This window comes from Marmota flaviventris, chromosome 16 (assembly GCF_047511675.1).
Source record: "Marmota flaviventris isolate mMarFla1 chromosome 16, mMarFla1.hap1, whole genome shotgun sequence".
Lineage (NCBI taxonomy): Eukaryota > Metazoa > Chordata > Mammalia > Rodentia > Sciuridae > Marmota > Marmota flaviventris.
Genome location: NC_092513.1, coordinates 53,893,588 through 53,914,118, shown reverse-complemented (window position 1 = coordinate 53,914,118; position 20,531 = coordinate 53,893,588).

The following is a 20,531-nucleotide window of genomic DNA, read 5'->3' as shown; positions in this document are numbered from 1 at the left end:
TATATAAATTATTATATATATTAAATATATAATATATATATATAATATATATTATATATATATAAATATATATATATAATATATATATAAAGAAATATATATATATAATATATATATAAAATCAAGGCAATTATTATTTAAATTTGTTTGAAAGCAACTCAGAACAAAGTGTAAGAAAAAGCACAATTTTCTTGGGCAGATGATAGATAGGCTCTATTTTGTTGAATAAAAGTATGAATTAAGAGCTCAGAAATCTGCAACTTAGAACTAATGAAAACTAGTTCGCATGTTCATTTGTCAGCTGCCTTTTTCCATCTTTGCTTTGCAAATAGGCTCAGTAAATCATGGCAAAAGGCAATCTAAAGGACAGATGAACTTGAATGTTCATCTATCTACAATACAATGCATCAAGTCTAAATCCCATGCTGGGTTTTGATTGGACGTGCCTCAAACTAATTCCTACGTTGATTCCTGCTCTAGCCCTGCTCCTTTTCTGTGCTTTGACCAGGTTGTTTCCCCACTGGTCCACCATGCTAATTCTAAACTTTTCTTCTTGCTTTCCACCCTCTAGGCCTTTCCAAAGCTCAGCGTGTCTTCCTAGATTATATTCCACTGAATGCAGATGAGCACCTTTCTGCAGACTGTCTTGATCCCTGTTTTTGTATGTCATTATTTCCTCTGCAAGCAAACTATTTCAAATCCTGTCATGCCCAATTGTGTTCCTATAGATGTCCAAGAATCAAGAGCACCACAATACAGTGTTCACTCAGCAAGTTTCTCTGAGAACTAGGAAGTAGAGTCAGATGGGAAGAATATGTTTTCACTTCAGCCTTTTCACAATTTTCGTAAGGTGGATCAGACCAGCAGGTGCATATTAATGTAAAATACTCTGCTTTCTTGCTTCTTGGCCTCAGAATGTCATCTCTTTCTGTTGTCTGGATGATATAAAGCAATATAGTGAAAAGTATTATTTTAGATTTTGGATGGTGCTCCAAATACAGGCCAAATTTACTGGAGATAACAGGGATATCTTAGATAAGTCCTGACTGAGTATGATGAAACTTAGATATTAGAACTGATATCCAATTACCAACTGCCTGGTATCTCAGAATTAATATCTTGAATTATTTCATTTCTACCAACAGGCAGGGTAAACCATGAGCAGGTATTTTTACCTGCTCTGGGTATAAATGTCCTTACTTTCAAGGTAATTTGGGCGAGTTGTTCTATTTCTAATCAATCTTTCAGGCCCCAAACTTCAATTTCTATATAATTATTGATAACTGGGATCATCAACAGAAGTACCTCTTTATGTGAAATGGGTACCTGTGCATCATGGCACACAGAGAATGCAATCACCAGCAGAAACAGGGTTCCTAATTTGAGGTCATGAGGAGGAACTTCTTGGGAAGTATTTTCCAATGGATAAGCCTTGTTCTCTCTCCTATTATCAATCCCTGTCTTACATAGCATAACATGGGAAAACTAACTGTGTACTGATCTTCAAAGTTATTTTGTATTAAGGGATATTTAAAGGGGTTGGAAACAAAGGGAGGAAAGAGAGCATGTGGGATGTTATCTACCCATGATTTATTTTTATCTTCTTAAAGCACAAAAATTTCAGAAATAGGTTTGGGGACACGGGTGCAGGGGAGGTCTGATATGGATGTGATGGACAGGCTGCCAAACCCGAGAGCCAAAGCAAGACACAAAGTACAAACAGAAATGGTGGGAATTGTTGAAATTCAGGTGAATTCCAAAGAAATTTAGTCTTTGACAAAAATCTACCAGGGATTAGGCTGGTGCTACTCATTCTGCTCCCAAACTATTCATATCTAGGGTCTCAATTATATTCACAATTGGAAACAAGGACAGTGTCCTTTGACAGTAATAGATATAAGATATATCTCTCTTATAATATCTCTCTTATATTTGTTGTGTTTGAGCATTTCAGAATATCATTTTCTTTTTCTCCACTGCAACTTATCTTTGGGGTAAATCATAATCCTACCACTTAACTATTTGGGGGGATGAGTCTTTGAATCTCTAACACAGCATCCTTCAAAAAGTGAGTTAAGGTTGGATGAATGGAGTTGATTGGCCATAGCATCCTACTGTGTAATATATGAATGTATTTCTTGGGATTTTCTTTCTTTGCACAACTTTACTGGGGGAATGAGTGACCCTTTGGTACTTGCCAGGAAGCAGAGCAAGTTAGTGAGTAGGCTGATATATAACTACCTACACTTGCGACTCGAGCAATTGCCTGCATTTCTTCGCTCTGAGGATTTTCAAATGCCAGCCACCAGCACTGTGCCTGTTGATAAAAATCTTAAACTACATTATGTAGTTGGAATCTGAAGATCAATCTCCATGAGCCTTGAAAAAAATTCTGCTTCAAAATTTCTTGAAAATAAAAAAAATGTGATTTTGTTTAAGAAAAAAAGGGTGGCTTGTGATTAATGGCATGGGCATTGTGATATGTGCATTGAGTTCTGATGTTCTGCTCTGGGACAACAAATAGCACTGATATCTGGGGCAAGGTTCTTGTCTCATCATCAGCAAATGTTCTGTCTTCAGTGGTTGCATATGAATTCTGCAAAAACTTATTTTTCTTGGAATTGAAGGTAAACCTGTTTTGTTTTGAATATTCAGCTTTCCCTTTCTCAGTGACTAGTTAAAAGGGAGAGCACAGATTTTAAAAGACCATTACTGTAAGAGAATTCTGAGTTCTCTTTTGTGTGAAACAAAAGAGTCTAAAATTTAATGGTGCAAGAAAATGTGCCTACTTTTGTTCTCTCCTGGCTTTCTTCATCCCTAAGTGTACACAAACTTTATTCCCAGTTTGTATGAGGAAGCCAGCATCACCCTCAACCTCATATATTTTTTTTCTCAGTTCCATTTAGAACTAAAAGAAGTTTTATTTAATTTCAGAAGAATTCTCCTCCACCTTAGTTGCTCTTATGTCAGGCAGAGACATAATAAATGAATAGATAACATTTGCACATTCCCTGTCTTAGAGTACAAATGTGAGGTAAGTCAGAAATAAGATACTAGCTTGGAATTCCAGAGAATACCTTCTTCCCTGGTCCAGATAGAAGCAAGTCCTATAACTCTTAGATCAGAGCTGTCACTGATGAAGGTGGTGCCTCTCCAGTGGCACAAGCCACCAGACAGCTCCCTCAAGGGCCCTTGTAGCTTGAGATGACAATAGCACTCCACTTAGCAATGCAATCTTTTTGGTGCCAGGTACCTCACCAGAGCTCATAGAGAGCCAGATGGGTACCTGGGGCACAATAAGTGCTCAATCCATGTGGAGTGGTCCCCACCTCCACAGCACTGCCAAAAAATAAATAGGAGGGCTTAGAGGCAGGAGTCAGAAATGATGATTGGTTTAGAAGTAAATTAGGAGTTCAGGTTATTTGTCCTGGAGACACTTGAGCTAAAAGATCCTACAACAGTAGTATCCTCTGTGTTCCCTGACTCTAACACTCAACAGACAGTACCTGTCAGGAGGCCCCATCTGTATTTTCTCTAGAAAAGATCAACCTTCTTTGGTTTTTAATATTGGCTTCTCTGGATGACTTTATTATACCTGGAGTTGGGTGGCTACCAAATATTTTTAAATCCTATTTTATTTTATGAAGAAAAAAGGTTTATGACAAACATTACTCTATTTTCACTGATTTTAAAATGAGGTAGAGCACTCTTGGGCTTCTGCTTACTCATCTGTCAAATAAGACACTGAATTCTTAGTCTTTTTTAACTCTAAGCAAATTCTGGGACTCTCCAAGGAGATTATAGTAAGTCAGTTGTCTCTGACATTGGTTACTGGAGACAGACTCTGGAGGAGAAATTAGGACTCCGTGGTCAGACTGCAACAACTTACTGACCTCCTGGACCCAGTGTTCCTCTTGGTGAGGTTGAGTTCTTAGATTAAATCAACTGTGACAGATCTTCCAGCTCTAAGAGTTATATAATCCCATGTTGGCAAAACTAACTCAAGAGAAAAGCAATTTATAGGATTTATATCTATGATGATTTTTAAGGAGATAGATAAGTTCTGATCATCTCTCTCTCTCTCTCCCCTCTGCCTGTTCCCCCTCACCCTCTCATGTTAGTATATTTTTCTGGAGGCTGGAGGAATTTAAAGACCCCTTCACTTCTGTGTTTCTACAAAGTGTTCAGTGTTCTAATATTTCCTTTTAAATTTGTCTCTTGGAGCATTTTAGATTTTACTTGTATAAGTTCTCTTTGTGTTTTTTTTTTTCCTGGTTGTTTTGTTTTTTGATCTCTTTTTAACAAGCAAAGTCTTCTTGCTTGTTCTTTTGAGTGTGTGTGTAGTGTGTGTGTGTTCCTTTGTGTTGAATATATTGCATATAATGACTAACATTAGTTATATGGCTGCATTCTTCTTCTCAAATCCATACTTTAGGGTTTTTTTCCCAACATCACATGAATCTACTTTTAAATAAATTGTTTTAGCAGTGGAATATTTTAAAAATTTTTTGTTTCACAAACCAACTCTACTTTCAACCCTATTGGAGGGAAGGGTATTTTCACTCCATAATAGGAAGTTACATAGACCAGGTATTGACACAGCTTTTCTTCCTTCATTTGAAGTTTTTTCATTAAAATTACTGCTTAGAAATAAGTACAACAGTTATGAGAAGGTACAGATGCTGCTAAATCTGAACCCAAAATTACAAGGACAAATGTTCCTGAGCTGAAAAAAAAAGTTTAGTCCCACAGTAATTTAATGAAACATGAAACACAAAACTGTAGCAAAATAATCTTTAATGGTGATCTTTAAAACTGTTAGCATCAGGACTTTCTCAGGTACAGAGAATGTGTGACACTGCAGCTGACGAGATTATTTTTTGTTCCTGTTAACTGCTCAAGTAGGTGACAGCTCTGAGTGTGGTACCTCACAGCGGAAGTGAGCTCAGCACAAGTTATAAATGCCAAGGTGAATGTGATAACCTCTCCCATGTAGACATTTTGCCTTCTTTGATAAAAAGAAGAAGAAGACAAGGAGGAGGAGGAGGAGGAAGAAGGAGGGCTTCTATTAAGTCTAAAAGATGGTTTCTCATTTGCAACTGCTGTTGAGGAACAAGGGCAAAGGAAGGATCTTGAAATCAAGGGGAAGAGCTTCCCCCAAGGTAACTAACATCAAGCCCTTCCCTCCAATCATGTTCCGGCATTTTCTAGACTTGCAGGTACAGATTTGCTTAGTAGAATGTAAACTTTTGCTCTTTAAAGAGGCACAGAAGTGAGTTAACAACTCCAGGGAGTGTGCTGAGGACTCAGGAGATACTCCATCCCCATTTGATAAATTTTAATATCAGAAATAAAATAACATGGAGAGTATTTGGTTGGTTTATTTTGATGTAGCTAAAATTATATTCTGAAATGTTGTAGTCTCTTAAGCATGGTTTTCACTTTCTGTGGATATTTTGTTTTTTTCATTATTCAAATTTCAAACCCAGCTGGATACTGACCCCTTTGTTTAGTTACATGATTAGGGGTACTTAATGGGAAGTATGCAAAAATATAATTAGAGAATTGATTTGTTAAAATAACAAAAAAAGTACAAAGAGGTGAAGTGACCTGCCCACAGACATATGACTGAATGACATGACCTTAGAGACTCTTAGATATAACTGGGGACAGTGGAAGAGAAGGACAGAGAGAGAAGTTTTTATGGGGAGAAAGACTGGGAAGCAAATACTGAAGTGTGTTGTTATGGAATAGCTAATATATTTTCATAGAGTAAAACCGTTGCCTGATTTCTTTAGGCAGGCCTGTCTGATATGCACAGCCAATATTCACTTATTTTTCTTTGCCAGAAATTTCAACACAGCCAGACCATTTAATGGAAATGCTCCTTAGTACTCCCAAACAGCCAGGTACACAATTGGTATTTTCACATCCAGGCTCTTTTTCTTATTTCACACAATGTAATTCCATTCATCGCTCACTCGTCGAGTTATTAATTGAAGAAATCTACACTGAGCCTTTACTACATGCCAGACAGAGTTCTGCGTATTGGAAATAGAGTATGAACAAAATAGACTTGGTGCATTCACATCCTAGAGGGAGTATACAGTAATGAAAAAATAATAAGTTATTACAAAGATGTATGGTATATGATATGATGATAAGGGAACAGAGAAAGATAAGGCAGGGAAAAGGTGGAGTGTGTTGGGATTTCCAGTAGAAAAGTGAAGGAATACAGCCCCACTGAGCATGCACCTTTTCATAGATGGGAGTTAGATGTGCAGGCAACCTGGGTGGATATGTTGGCCTGGTTGTCCAGGCCATGACAGCACACACATATGGATGAACTAATGCACTGAAGAAGCAGGGACTGTGGACAGAGAGATAAGGTCACAGGGATGCAAATGCTGTGCCCTGAAGTGGCATCCATGGTGATGACTTTGGTTTCACTGCAGGACAGAGGGGGCCAGTTGATGTGTTTCAAGAAAGGAGTAATAGGATTTGACTGATTTCAACAGACCATTCTGGCTACCATGTTGAATACAGATGGAAAAGGAGCAATTCAGGGAGAGGTCTTAAGCTTGAGAGGTATGGTAGACATCCAGGTGGAGAGGAGGAGGGGGCCTCCTGGTAGAGGAGTCTAGAGTCCAAGGGACCTTTCCCTTTTCTACATTCATAGTAAACATGTCTAAATGTCTCCACTCTCCCTTTGAATGATTCAACAGATTCAGCAGTGTCTGTAAGAAAATGATGGAACTGGCAGTTAATTAAAGTTAAGGGCCATTGTGAGCCTGATTTGCTGGGAAATAATAGGAAAGAAAAGAAAGTTTTACTTCAGGATAAAGTAACTTCTTATTTAGTGAAATTAAAAAATTGCTGCAGACTCCAAGGAGTACCTGTCTTGAAGGAACTGAAAATACGGCTGGGGCCCTTGCATTCTCCTCTTCATTTAACTGTGAAGGTTATTGTTAATTGTTTCTCCTGAGTTTTAAAGTCAACATTGATATTCCTTTCTTTCTTTATTTTTCCTTCTAAGCTGATTAATACAGCTATATAGGAACCCCAAGATAGGCTTGCAAAAAAGCAGCCCAGATTTGCAGCTGCATCCCTAGTGAAGGGCCAGGGAATCGGGAGTGCTACACCTAGGGCTGCCATTTGAGGGTGACTTTCATCAGAATCATGGGTATCTTTTTTCATCTTTTTATCCCCTGCCTCCCATGTTAAAACCCAAGAAATTAAGATGACTTTCCTTTATCACAGCATATTGAAGTTTAGATCTCAGGGTTTACTGAGTTCTTACTTAATGGAGATTGATGGTAAAATAGAAACAAGAGTGAAAATTCCAGTTAGATCCCAAGAGCTATCATTTAGTGACCTTGGAAAAGAAATTTGATCCTCTTGATGGCAGTATCTTTATCTTTCAAACCTGGGCTATGAAAAATACATTGTATAACATTTCTGAGAATACTTTTCAAGGTAAAGAGGTAAATAAATGAATCAATATATTATAGCTATTAAAACTAAGAAAGCTTAGGCCACACTGTGTGGGTTCAAATTCTGATTTTTTTCCTTAGTAACTAGGTGAACTTGGCCAAGTTACTTAACCTCTGTGCACTTCAATTTCATAACCTGAAAAAAAGTGGGAATGAGTATAATATCAAATTTAACAGGTAATTTGGAAGATTAAATAACTTCATACATGAAAAATGCTTATAGTAGTGCCAAACACATGGATGCACTACTCAGTAATGATTTAAAGTAGAGGGCTATTGTGATCCTGATTTGCCAATATAGGATCCTCTCTTCTGCCACATTGCTCTTTCAGTAACATGCTATCAATACAGTTCAAAAACATTGACTCATTAAGTCCCAAGTGTCCAATTCCATATAGGATGGTGTCACATGTGGATAAAAGAGAAAATTCCAGAAATAAACAACTTATAGTTTTTAAAAAGCCACTTTTATGGGTGAAATTTTATGCTATCCGTCTCCATCCTACCTATGACTCATACCTTTGTCCAGTGTGTCCATGTTGTAATGCTGCCTTCCTGTTAATCACTTAGTAGCCATTTCCATTATCAGATCAACTGTCTTGGGATCCCAAGTGTTTGTTTTTAAGTAATCCTTACTTTACTTAATAATGGGCTCAAGGCATAAGAGGAGTGATGCTGACAATTTGGATGCACCAAAGGAAGCAATAATGTGCTTCCTTTAAGTGAAAAGGTGAAAGTACAATAGAGTGGGAGGGAAGAGATTTATATAACCTTTATTGCAGGATATTGCTGTAATTTTTTATATTTTATTGTCATTTTTAATATCTTACCTAGATTGACTTATAAATGAAACTTTGACATAGGTATGTATGGATAGGGAAAAATAGTATATATAGATTTTGGTACTACCTATGATGTCAGGCAGCCCTCTGGAGGTCTTGGAACATACCTCTGAGAGAAGGCTAGACTTATTACACTATTTCTTCCTCCTCCTCTTTTTCCTCCTCTTTCTCTTCCTTTTCTTCCTCCTTGAATGACTATGAATGACTAATACTATTACCTCTACTCTAACCCAGGTGAAAATTTTAATGTAATCAAATCTTAGAGACTAGCTGAATTTCAAGACATTATCTTGGAACAAGATAAGAGAGCTCATCTCATAAAGAATCTTTGAAACAAGATATTATAATAAAAGTATTCATCTCTCTTTCCTTTTTCTTCCCTGTCTCTCTTATAAGGTGAGAAATAAAGGTAAAGTGAGTTAACAAATGTCACTGTGAATTGAAAAGAAACTAACAACTATCTAAGACAGCTTTTTAAATAACCCTGTTGTCTTGGTTTCAATCTTTGTCCTGTGATAATCTAAGTAATGACCCTTAAGACTGATAAGTCCTGATAAGCAAGAAAGATGCCCTGGGGCAGAGCTGGGCATGTATGGAGACCCAGGTAGGATCCTGTCCTTCCAGCCTGAGGTTTGACATTATTGCCTAAGCTGACTCCTCACTGGAGTGAGAGGTGGTGGCCTGTTCTCTGTGAGGTCCTCAGCATCCCGAAGTAGGAGCACCAGGTATGGTGATATCCTGGTTTGAGTCATTAGCACTACATTCAGTTTAGGTATTCCAAACTCTTTGTGGTCAGGAAACCTGGCCCTTTTATTTATTTAAAAATATTTATAGAGCATTATAACTATACATGATAGTTGGGGGTCATCCCAACAAAATCATACATGCATGGAATTCAATTTCAGTTCATGTTCTTCCATTTTCCCTCTCTTCCTCCCTCCCCACATTCTCCTTCTTCTACTCAACTGATCTTCCTTTTGCTCAACTATTTTTTTATTTTCAATTGGCTTTTTTCTACTTATACATAAAGGCAGCATTCCCTCTGGTATATTTGTATATGCATATCATATAATCTTTAAAAATTCATTCTGCATTTCCTCCTCTCTCCCTCTTGATCCACTTCTTCTACTCTACATCTTCCCTGTATCTTTATGATATGCAATTCTCTCCTCCTACTTTCCTTTACTTTGCTCTAACTTTCATATGTGAGAAAAGACACTCAATCCTTAATTTTCTGAGTCTGGCTTGTTTGACTTTAGCATGATGTTCTCCATTTTCATCCATTTACTGGCAAATGCCATAATTTCATTCTTCTTTATGGCTAAGTATCCATTCATCTATTGACAAGCATCTGGGTTGATTCCATAATTTGGCTATTGTGAATTGTGCTGCTACAAACATTGATGTGGCTGTATTGCTATAGTATGCTAATTTTAATTCTATTTGGATAAATGCCAAGGAGTATGATAGCTGTGTCATAAGGTGGTTCCATTCCTAGTTTTTTGAAGAATCTCCATACTACTTTCCAGGCTGATTGTACTAGTCTGCAGTGCCAGTGTCATTGTACAATTGCACTTTCCCCCCACATCCTCTCCAGCATTTATTATTGTTTGTATTCTTGGTAATTGCCCTTTTGACTGGAATGAGATGAAATCTTATTATAGTTCTGTTTTGTATGTCCTTGATTGCTAGAAATGTTGAACATTTTGTTTTAATATATCTATTGTTGGCCTCCTGTAAAATAAGACTTAAAAGAAAAAAAAGAAGCACTATAAAACAGAACACTAATAATAAAGGCTATCTGTAACACAGAACAGAATGTACTGGTTTGAAATAATAAATGCATCTTTTTAAAATTAGACATACATACCTATTCTGGAGTTAGCCACATATATACAAATGTTGATGATGCAATTAGTGTATACTCTTCTATTACTGACAAATTGTGCATAATGTTATACATAAATTCTTTGTCTGAGAATTCTAAATAAAATTTGTTTGCCTTTCTTGAAATAACACCTGCTTGGGTTTTTTTTTTCTCTCTCTCTTTTTTAAAAATCAGAAAATGAAAAAAAAATCATTTAGAACATTTCCTTAGTATTTATGTTAAAAATATCATAAACCTAATTACATTTAACTACATTTTATAATTATTTCATACTGTTCCTACAGGAAAATATCAGATACATATCCCCAAGCTAGATCCAGCACACATACACATTAATAACATACAAACTCTTCAATATGGTAAGACAGAGACATATAGGAAGGGTTTCTTTCTTGTTACCAAGTGATGCTAACAAACTAACAGCTGTCAGGTCTTCTGGGAAATCTTTGAAGCTGTATTTCTGAGATTTGGTTTTCATTAAAGGGTCCCCCCCACCCTGTTCCATGATGATGCTACTTTCCAGCATGTTGGTACTATCATGTTAGGTGGATAAAAGAGCATGTTTGCATTTCATTTATATAAATGCTCTCAACCTCTCTCAAAATAGCAGCAAAATCAAATCTTACTTAAAAAGGAAGCTTAATGCTTCTTGGCAAAGTGATATTGCCCAAGTGGATTCTGATGATACATCATTATTTCCTGCTGTAAGGTCAATGAATTGCTCTGGGACTCTGTGTTATCTCTGTGCTGCTGTAGTTTGGAACTTGCTGCTCATTTTAAAATCTAGGTCTATTGCTTATAAGGAAAAATAGCTTTGTTAAGATAAGACTTTGGAGAGATTGGAATGTTTGTTTTATTGCATTAGGAAAAAAAAAACCCACAGAAATAAACCTGCTGAAATAGCAAACTTTGCTTTTTTAATTTTTTTTTCCTTTTTGAAATCCCTTACTTCACTAAAGAAAGATGCTGGGAAATTTCTTTGAAACATAAGCTTTTAAAACAGAACATATGTCTTTTGTGGATTTCACGTCATGATTTTTAATACATCACAATGCATGGATTCACTGTGATTTTGCATAACATGTTGGAGCATCCAAAGCAATTGGTGTGGAAATATTTGGACTCTACAGAATCAGTTAATTGCCATTAGTATAGCCCTCTTAAATTGAGCACACTTTCATAATCAGGTTCAAGAACTTACACAATTTCAATATTGATGTAATATTCTAAGTAATAGTAGTAGTAGCTAAAACAGTAGTGGACAATATCTATTGTAATTGCTGGTTTGAACAATATAAAATTGGTAATAGTACATCATTTTAAACTATAAAATGATAATTTCATGTGATTTAACTTTATTTATTACCATAAGGAAGAACTGTGTATTGAATTTTACAAACTATTTAAGAAATATATTGCTAGATACTTGCAATAAGAACAATTTTCCAATATGGCAGGCCACTGCAGTGTACTTGGCAAAGACCTGTTCTATTACACTGGATTACAGCAGATATCATTGAGATGCATAAAGCTTGGATTTATGTTATACTCTGTTGCCTGTGAACCAAAAGCAATTTCATACTATTTCCTTTATCCTCTTAACATCCTGTGATGTCAATGGTGATATGAACCTGCCTATTGTATAGTTGAAGAAAATTATATACAGATCAGTTAACTGTAGTCACCTAAATATTTTGATTTGGGAGAAGGACAACCATTGATATAGAATCAACAAAGAATGACCAACAATATTTATATTATTGTCACTGCCATTTCTCCTGTCACTAATGTGGCAACTCTTATTTCTGATTATTCTACACATCTAAAGCAGTATTGACCCTAGAATGTAATATAACACATAATTTGATATAAGGGCAAATAGGTAAATTGTGTAAGAAGGTACTTTTAAATTTTCAGGATATGAATTTGGTATATTATGATACTCTAAAAATCTAGGAGGCATCTAAACAAAAATCTAGACAATAAAGGGTGTTATTTAATGTGTGATTCTTGTTAAACAGAAAACCAAAGTTGTTTGTTAAATTCTTAAGAACTTAGTTGTGTTAAGCATGTTCCTGTCTAGGTAAGACTTGGAGGAAGAAGATGAACTTTATTAACCCAGATTTCCTCCTGACACTTTCACCCATGAAAATAGATTTCAAATGATGGTGCTAATAAGATGGGGTGCACGTTAGTTAGGTAAGTGATATTTCACATGGCTTACCTTTTAGACACAGAGTAGGGTAACCCATTTAAGCAAAAGAAATGTGGGTTTTATTTTTCCCCTAACTCAAAGCTATACACTTGAATAAAATATCCCATTTTTCATATTTTAACACATCTGACGCCAAGGGGAAATCTGAAAATGGTGATATTTATCATCAAAATAAACAGTTTAGAAATAAACATAGACATGGGATATCATGGACTATCATATTACAATGGCATTGTTTTGTCTGATATTCAGATTTGTTGGTATTGCCATGGACTTGATAGTGAAATCACAAACATATTATAGAATATAAAGTGATCTTGAATTAGTTCTTTTTACACAATATCAGTGATGAAGAATATCTTCTACCATAGGGATGAGTTCTCTTCTCATAATGCCCAGGAATGCAGAGTCTTTTGAGAATCTGGCAGTAAACACAGAAGCAAAATCTGGGACAAGACTCCTCTAGCACTGTGCATCCATTATTTCTAAATTACCTCTACATACCTTAGAGGTGATAATAATTCCTGTTCTTGTTGTCACTCTTATGTATGGAGCACTTGTGAAATGCCAGGCACTGTATACACTGGCACTTCCTGTGAGGAAAAAAAAATCTATTACTGTGTCAGTTTTACAGATGGGAAAATTAGAACTTAGACTTTAAGTTACATGTTTCAATAAATTGGTTTTTTAGTCTCCAAGAATGATTCCAGAACTCGTCCACTTAAACACTATTCCACAGTGCACAAGCTTCACAAAACATTTCCTAATAATTAGCTCTGGGTTTGGGGTGCTGGGCGGGCAGCGGTATTAGTCATACATCCTCCCCTTTCTCCCTGACATGTCCTCACCTCGCTGGTGCAAGAGGGAGCCATGAGGATGGTTTGTGCACCTTGGCTCCTTGCATTGCTGCACATCTAACCCTGTCCTGTATCATCCCCAGGGCAGCTGCCTTCCCTTCTCCCCCTCTTCTTCCTCCCAGTTGTCCTACTGTTTCAGAAAAGAATTTTTGAATGAGCACAATAACAAGACCCCCTTGCTCCGCCATTTCTCAAAGGAAATCATGGCTCTTCTCTGAAGGAGAAATTTGTTTTCTGACTTTGTATTTCTAAGAGCAGATCTATCCCAAATCCCCTGAGTGCCTGGCTTCCAGTGGCCTCCTTCATTTCAGATCCGTCTATCAGGATTCTAGGCGTGCATTCTAGCACTCTCAGGAACAGTCAGCTGCAAGAGCTGCTTGTGTCCTTGAAAAGGTGATCCATGAGCCAAGTTAATTCTAGTGGATTAAAATATGTGTGAAATGTTTTTAGACAAATCTTGATTATGTTGTCCTATGGAGAATACTCCTTTGGCCCCTAAAAAGACCGGGAACAAGGCTATGAGCTTCCCAAAACAAAGAAATGGAGCATATATTTCATTTTTTTGGAAAGGTACTTTCTGAAAAAAATCACAACCATACAACACTAGGCTAAAATCTATAGAGATGAGCAGGACCACTTTTGTGCATCAAGGGATATGTCTGGCACCTGATGGTATCTGTGACAGACTCATAATAATGTTTTATTTTTCTACATAATGGCAGATGGCCATCCCAGATAAGGAACTATAAAAGAATACTTTATTTAACTATTCCTATATATGTAAACATGTGTGTGTATATATTCACAGACATAAATATGTCTATATTTCAAAATGTGTACAATAAATACATAAAATATTTATTTTTTAACTTAAAAAGTATATTTAAAAACTCTTAAAAATATAAGAAAAAAGTCCCAAGACATTATCATTGGCCATTCAATATTCTAATGAAATTATTGCCTGGGTTTCATTCCAAAATATTTGGAAGCACACTAATGTGTAGCAATACAATGCAGTCCATAAAACAAATGTTTTCTTTTTTTAGAATAAAGAAAGGAATGAGGCTCCATAATTTTTACTGGTAGCATCCCATTTCTTCAGCCAGTACTATGGAATTTTGAATTTTTATTTCTTTCCCATTAATGGTAAATTATTTCTGTTTTCTTATTCACCCATTTAACAATGATTTTCTTTTCATAGGCTCTGGATAAGTTCTGGCATACATTTGTATTTCATATGAAACCATTCTTGCTAAGAGTTGTGTTTTAAACTGATGCGATATATTTTTGTGTCAATTTTGTCTGTGGATTTTACAGTCAGATTTCATGATCAGAATTTACTGGAAATGAAAGGCAGTCTATAAAAAATGACAGAGTGGTTTACTTACCAGTGCTATGACCCAACTGTGGTTCCAAAATGGGATCAACATCACCTGGGAACTTGTTAGAAATACAAATTTGGGGCCCTAACCCCAGACCTACCAAATCCAGAACTCTGGAATGGAACCTCAGTGATTTAAGACCTACAGTATATCAGAAGCCCCTGGAAAGAACTGCTCAATCTCACATTGCTGAGTCCCAGAAATCCTGAATTCCTGTAAGAGGGCAATTTCCTTACAGAGAGGAAAGAACCATAACTTAGGCCCATTTAAATTATTGGTTTGGCTTTCACTAGACCAACAATGAATTGTTCAAGTTAACCAAGAAAATAGATGAAAGGGTCATTGGTTCTTTGTTTTATTTTGTTTTTTTTTTTTTTTTTTTTTTCTCCATTAGCTCTCAGTATCTCCATTAATGTGGGGAGTGAAGTGATAGTGAATAGTGGATCTATTAATACTGAGATCAAAGGGCTTGTGCTCCTTGTATTCTATTTGTTATCCATCATCACTGAGCCAAAATGAAATCGTGTTAAGTTCGTATGATTGCATGAAGGTCTCGTGGAATTTACGAGAATCCCATCAATTGATGGTCTTTTCAACAGCATGCCTTGGAAGAAATCCAGAACTTGTGCCAATTTCTGATCAAATGCTTTCCAAATTCTAATACTGTCAATCAGCAGCTCCCTTTACATCAGAAAAGTTGAAGTTGTTTCTGTGGTTCATAACTAGAATCATCTAGGAGGCCTTGATTATGTGAATTACTTTAAAGAAGTGTATGATTTTATTCTATTTGTTAATTTTTATATTTATACATAGGAAGAGAAAATCATCTTAATCTCCTTTTTCAAGTTTTCAATCTGGTCTTATAAGAGTACCACTTTTATCAGAAAATCAGATTTCAGATTTGTTATTAATATGATATTGATTTTCTAAGAACGTATCAAAAAGAATTGCTTAAGATCCCACATAATTTTTCTTTCAGTTCTCAATTTTTTTCTGAAGCAGTATTTTTATCTTAACTATATTTCCTTTAGAAGTATATTTGGTAAATAAATTGAAGTCATCCTGGCCTCATTGACACTGATAAATTATACCAACTAGATTTTGATACATAAGTACAAATGGGATAAAATACACTGTCAGAGCTGTAAGAAAAATCTACACTTTTTTCACTAAAAAAAAAGCATAAATAATTTGGAAACTAAGTGAACAGTAATTATTCACTGGGATTACCTGGCCTATTAAAAACACCAACACAAATCTGATAACTAGTTAACATTTCAGAGAAGGACTACTTGGTTAATTGAGAATTTTTAGCACAAGTAAATTACCAGAAAAGGAAATGTCTCTTTGGAGGGCAAACTTGACATGCTTGAAGGACTAAGAAGATGAAAGAAGAGATTTAAATAAACAAATAGAGCATGGAAAAAGAGAATAAAAGATGTGGGGAGGAAATGATATTAAGTACGTGCTAATGGATTCAGTGTGGATTTGAAGAATCACATTCAAACTGAAAATGTGTTCTTGAAGTTGAACCAACTTGAATGACCTGCCATGAGGAAAGCAATATCTTTCTTTTCAACCTTCTAAATAAATATGATTTTAGAGTCTATTACTGAAAATATTCATAAACACGCATATAACCAAGGAGGCTTATATGGTTTCATTTTAAATGGAAAACAATTTGGTTTGCATGTGATTTTAAGAAATGGGTGTCGCAAAGCTACAGTTCTTGACTGTGGCTTCCAGGATTGCTAACCCTGATTATCACTTAAATGTGGCTAATTTTTATAATGTGAGACTAATTTTTAAAGCAGCAAGTCAGTTTTTTGTACTATTTTCCTACAAGGAAAATAAGAAATGGATTTTAATACATTTTTTCAGGGATCTTTTGAGACTAATAACCACAGACTAAAAACTAACCTGATCTCAAAGCTAAAATTACTTGTACTTTAATGGTTCAACATTTCTAAACAAAAGATTTTCCTTCTTCTTTTTTTCTTTTTACCTTCCACTCTCTGGTTTAAAAGCCTAGATTCCAATTGGAGTGAAACAAATTGATTTTTCAAAATGATGTTGATAATTCATTCAAGATTTAAGAGGCAGATCAAAATATAACCTTTCATATATTTCATAATATGACAGTGAAAACCTGAGGGTTGAAAGTTATGAATGGTAGATATGTTTATTACCAAGTTGATAATTACCCAACATATATATGAAACAAAAGTTTGCACAAATATATACAAATATTATGTGTAAAAATACAAGTACTAATAGGGTGGATTCTTTCAGTTGTTGTTTTGGAAATGTCCTGGAAATAATATGAATCAATCAGAGCTGCTCTACAGGATAGTCCATGATATCAACAATGCCCTCCAATATTGTGCAGTGCACAGCCCTCGACATTGCTTAGTGACCTGATTGGCCTTCTGTCTACACAGGGATAACGTCTACCACAGAGGATTTGCATTTTTATGTTCATGAAAACTATGAGAAGTTTATTACCAGTGCTTATTCAAATTTCTCCTTAAGAAATTGTAAGTAAATAATTTGGAAGGTGCATTTCACAAATCTGCTCTGCTGAAAAGTAATTCTAACTAATTTGGAGGCAGAGGGTCCATGGATTACTCTTGGAGAGATCTTTGCCTAAAGGGTGCTCATGTCTAACATTCAGGAAGAATTAAGTAACTCTCACTACCAGCTCATTTGCTTTTAGTAACCTGATAGGACAGTTATTACATATTTTGCTCATAATTAATAGTGCTACTATAAATCTATATCCCCTCATTATCATGTATCATCTTGTTCTTTTTTTTTTACAGAATACATCTCCTCAATAAGTAGTTATGAAATCAGTTTTATTGGAGGAAAGATAACCAAAAATAGAGACTGAAAAAAGGGGTATTATTTCTCAAAACGTATACTGTTTATTTACATAATTTTTTTAAAAAATTCAAACACTGAGAACTCTTTCCTGCTTCTATTTAATTAAAAGAAAATGCAATTCATCAAAACATTGTCAGAAAGTTGTCAAATTGAGTTAACAAGCTAGTTTTATTCCTTTGTATGATCTAAATAACTTCTGATATCAGCCTTTTTTATTCTACTTCAAAAGGGCATAAATTTGACGTTTGATTTCCAATAGAATATAGTTTGGAAGGGCTGTTTAGATTTGGGTCATAATTTATGGAGGCCCTTCTAAGAATGTTCAGAGGTATTATCTCATCTAATTCATGATACTTCTAAAAAGGTGGTTATTCTCCTGTATAGATGATGACACAGGCTGAGAGGAAGTTTACCTGTACAAATAGAGGCTTGCTATGTCTGAAATACTTTAAATGACATAGCATCTGCAGATTATTTTTGCTAGTAACAGATCCAAAGGAATTTTTCATTTTGCATGTATAATAATATCACATCATAATATTTTATCTTTACAACTCATAGTAACTCATTCCATCCTAGTCATGATTAGTGAGCCGAAGTAATTACAAAGTGATTCATGTTAATGTAACTTAGTTTAAATTTAATCATTCATTCTGTCATTGGAGCCATTTGTACCTATCAAATTTCAGTACACTCATAACTCAAGCAACAATTGTTTCTCTGTTATTTTTTCCCTTCAAAACTGGTGTCTGTTAGGGTTTCTTGCTGTAAACAGAAACTAACTCTGGGTAGCATAAGCAAATCAGAAGAAATTCTTGATAAGTGTCCTGAGGAAACGGCCAAGTCTGAAGGGAAGACTTCAGAGTACTAGAAAAAGCAGGAAACTAGGCACTGCAGAGCTGTTGATGGTGGGCACACCCACTCTGTAACTGAAGCAGAATCAAGGCATTAACTCCCACCATACCTTCTGCCTTGGGTTTTCCCACTTAATTCATATTCTTATCAAAAAGAGCCTCCAGGGACTCATTGAGCTTCCCAGATTTATCATTTCACGATGACAGTATCTGTGGAAGGAGACAAAAATTCCCCAAATGAACTTGATGTGCTGTTGAGAAGGGAAATAAATATTAGCTGGCAAACAATAACAATGAGAGAATGAATGTCTGCTGCAGTGTTTCTGAGAGACAGTAATAAATACTTTCCCGTTTACTCTTCTGAATCTGGAACGTACACATATGTTCACGTGTGCACATGCACACAACAGAGATGTCACAGATGACAATGTCACCTCTTTAAGTCACCAAGAAAGCTGACTGGAGAATGTGACATTAGAATTGTGGCCAAGTGGGCTTGTCAGACTTCACCTCTTAATGAGAAAGACATTGGGGAAGCTGTTGAAATCCAGCCTGCCCCAGAGACCCCCATCAAATGACAACAAGCAGACCAGCATGTGGCCTCTTCACTGGCAGGCAAGTGCCCCCAAAGAAGGGACAGTTGCTCAGCTGAGCAGGCTGCACTTCTTCCTGCTCCTCTTCCACTAAAAAGTCATCCCTTTTGCCATGGGGAAGAGTAAGGGTGAGTAGAAAGACTCAACATTTTATTCTACCAGAAATTTCTTAAAATAACAACAACAGCAAAACAAAACAACCAACCAACAAACAAATGAAGAAACCTCTTCCACAAGAAACATGGGGTTGGGGAATTTGGGACCACCCAAAAAACAATATCCTTTATAACTTGATTTTTGTATCATACAAGTAATTCTTGCACAGTGTAAAAACCGAACCAATAAAGAAGGTTGTGAATGATAAAATTAAATTTCTTCATAAAATTATTACCCGTCCAAGTAACCAGTGTTTATATTCTAATGTTGTTGCTTATTTAATTCCATTTATGCACATATACACATTTACATATTGTAATATATACTTTAACACATGTATCCTGGCACACATATACTTTGGAATGCAGTGATTCGTAATTATGCTTTTTTGCATGCTTTTCTTTTTAGTTTTTAAAAGTGCTTTTGAGTGTGTTATAGTCATACATATGGTGGAGTTTATTTTGACATAGTCATATGAGCATGAAGTATAATTTGTTCCATTTCAATCCCTAGTACTTCCTCTTTTCCTCCCTTCCTCCCTCTCTGCTTCCCCTTTTTCTACTCTACTGGTCTTCCTTCTATTTATTGCCTGTTTTTATAGATGCACATAAAAGTGGAATTTGCTGTGGTATATTCAGAAATGTTCCTAGCACAATTTGGTCAATTTCTTTCTGTTTTTGAAAAGCATTTAATAACGATATTAGAAATTTGTTAGAGATTGTTGATGTGACTAATTCAACAGAGAGAGAAGCCTATAGGGTTTCCAAGGATCGTTGTTCAGATGGGTCAAGTGGTGCCAATTCTGTCCAATAGAGGATGAGAAAGGATCGCTGCAAGTGGCGGTGGTAAGCAGCCACAACCTCCATAGTGCGCACTGACCGCTTTAACATCAGCAGAACAGCATCACCATTTGTCTGCTTTCCAGAAATCATGTTATCCATTTCCTCAACTTTGCAGGCATAGAAACTGAAGGCCAAAAACTGTAACTGAGCCACATCTAAGCCAAGGTCAGTGCTTTCCAATCCCTTCTCCCACCATAATGTGTGACTTACCAAAAGTGAAGCCAAGAAAACTATGCAATGTAAGGAAATGATCGTTTAACAGCACATAGTACGTGCTAGTTGTTTTGCTCATAACTTATATAACTTCATCCCTATATCAATTCTTAAAACAAAAAATTATTATATTCATTCCTGAGATGACACTATGTAGGGCCAGAGTTGCCCTAGGAATAGTAAGTATCCAAATTCAATTTTGTCTAGTTCTAAACTTCTTGAAAGCATTACCTTGTATTCAAACTCGCCACCACATAGTACATCTCTGAATATAAGAGATAAATCATGATTCCTGATTTCTCACCCATAT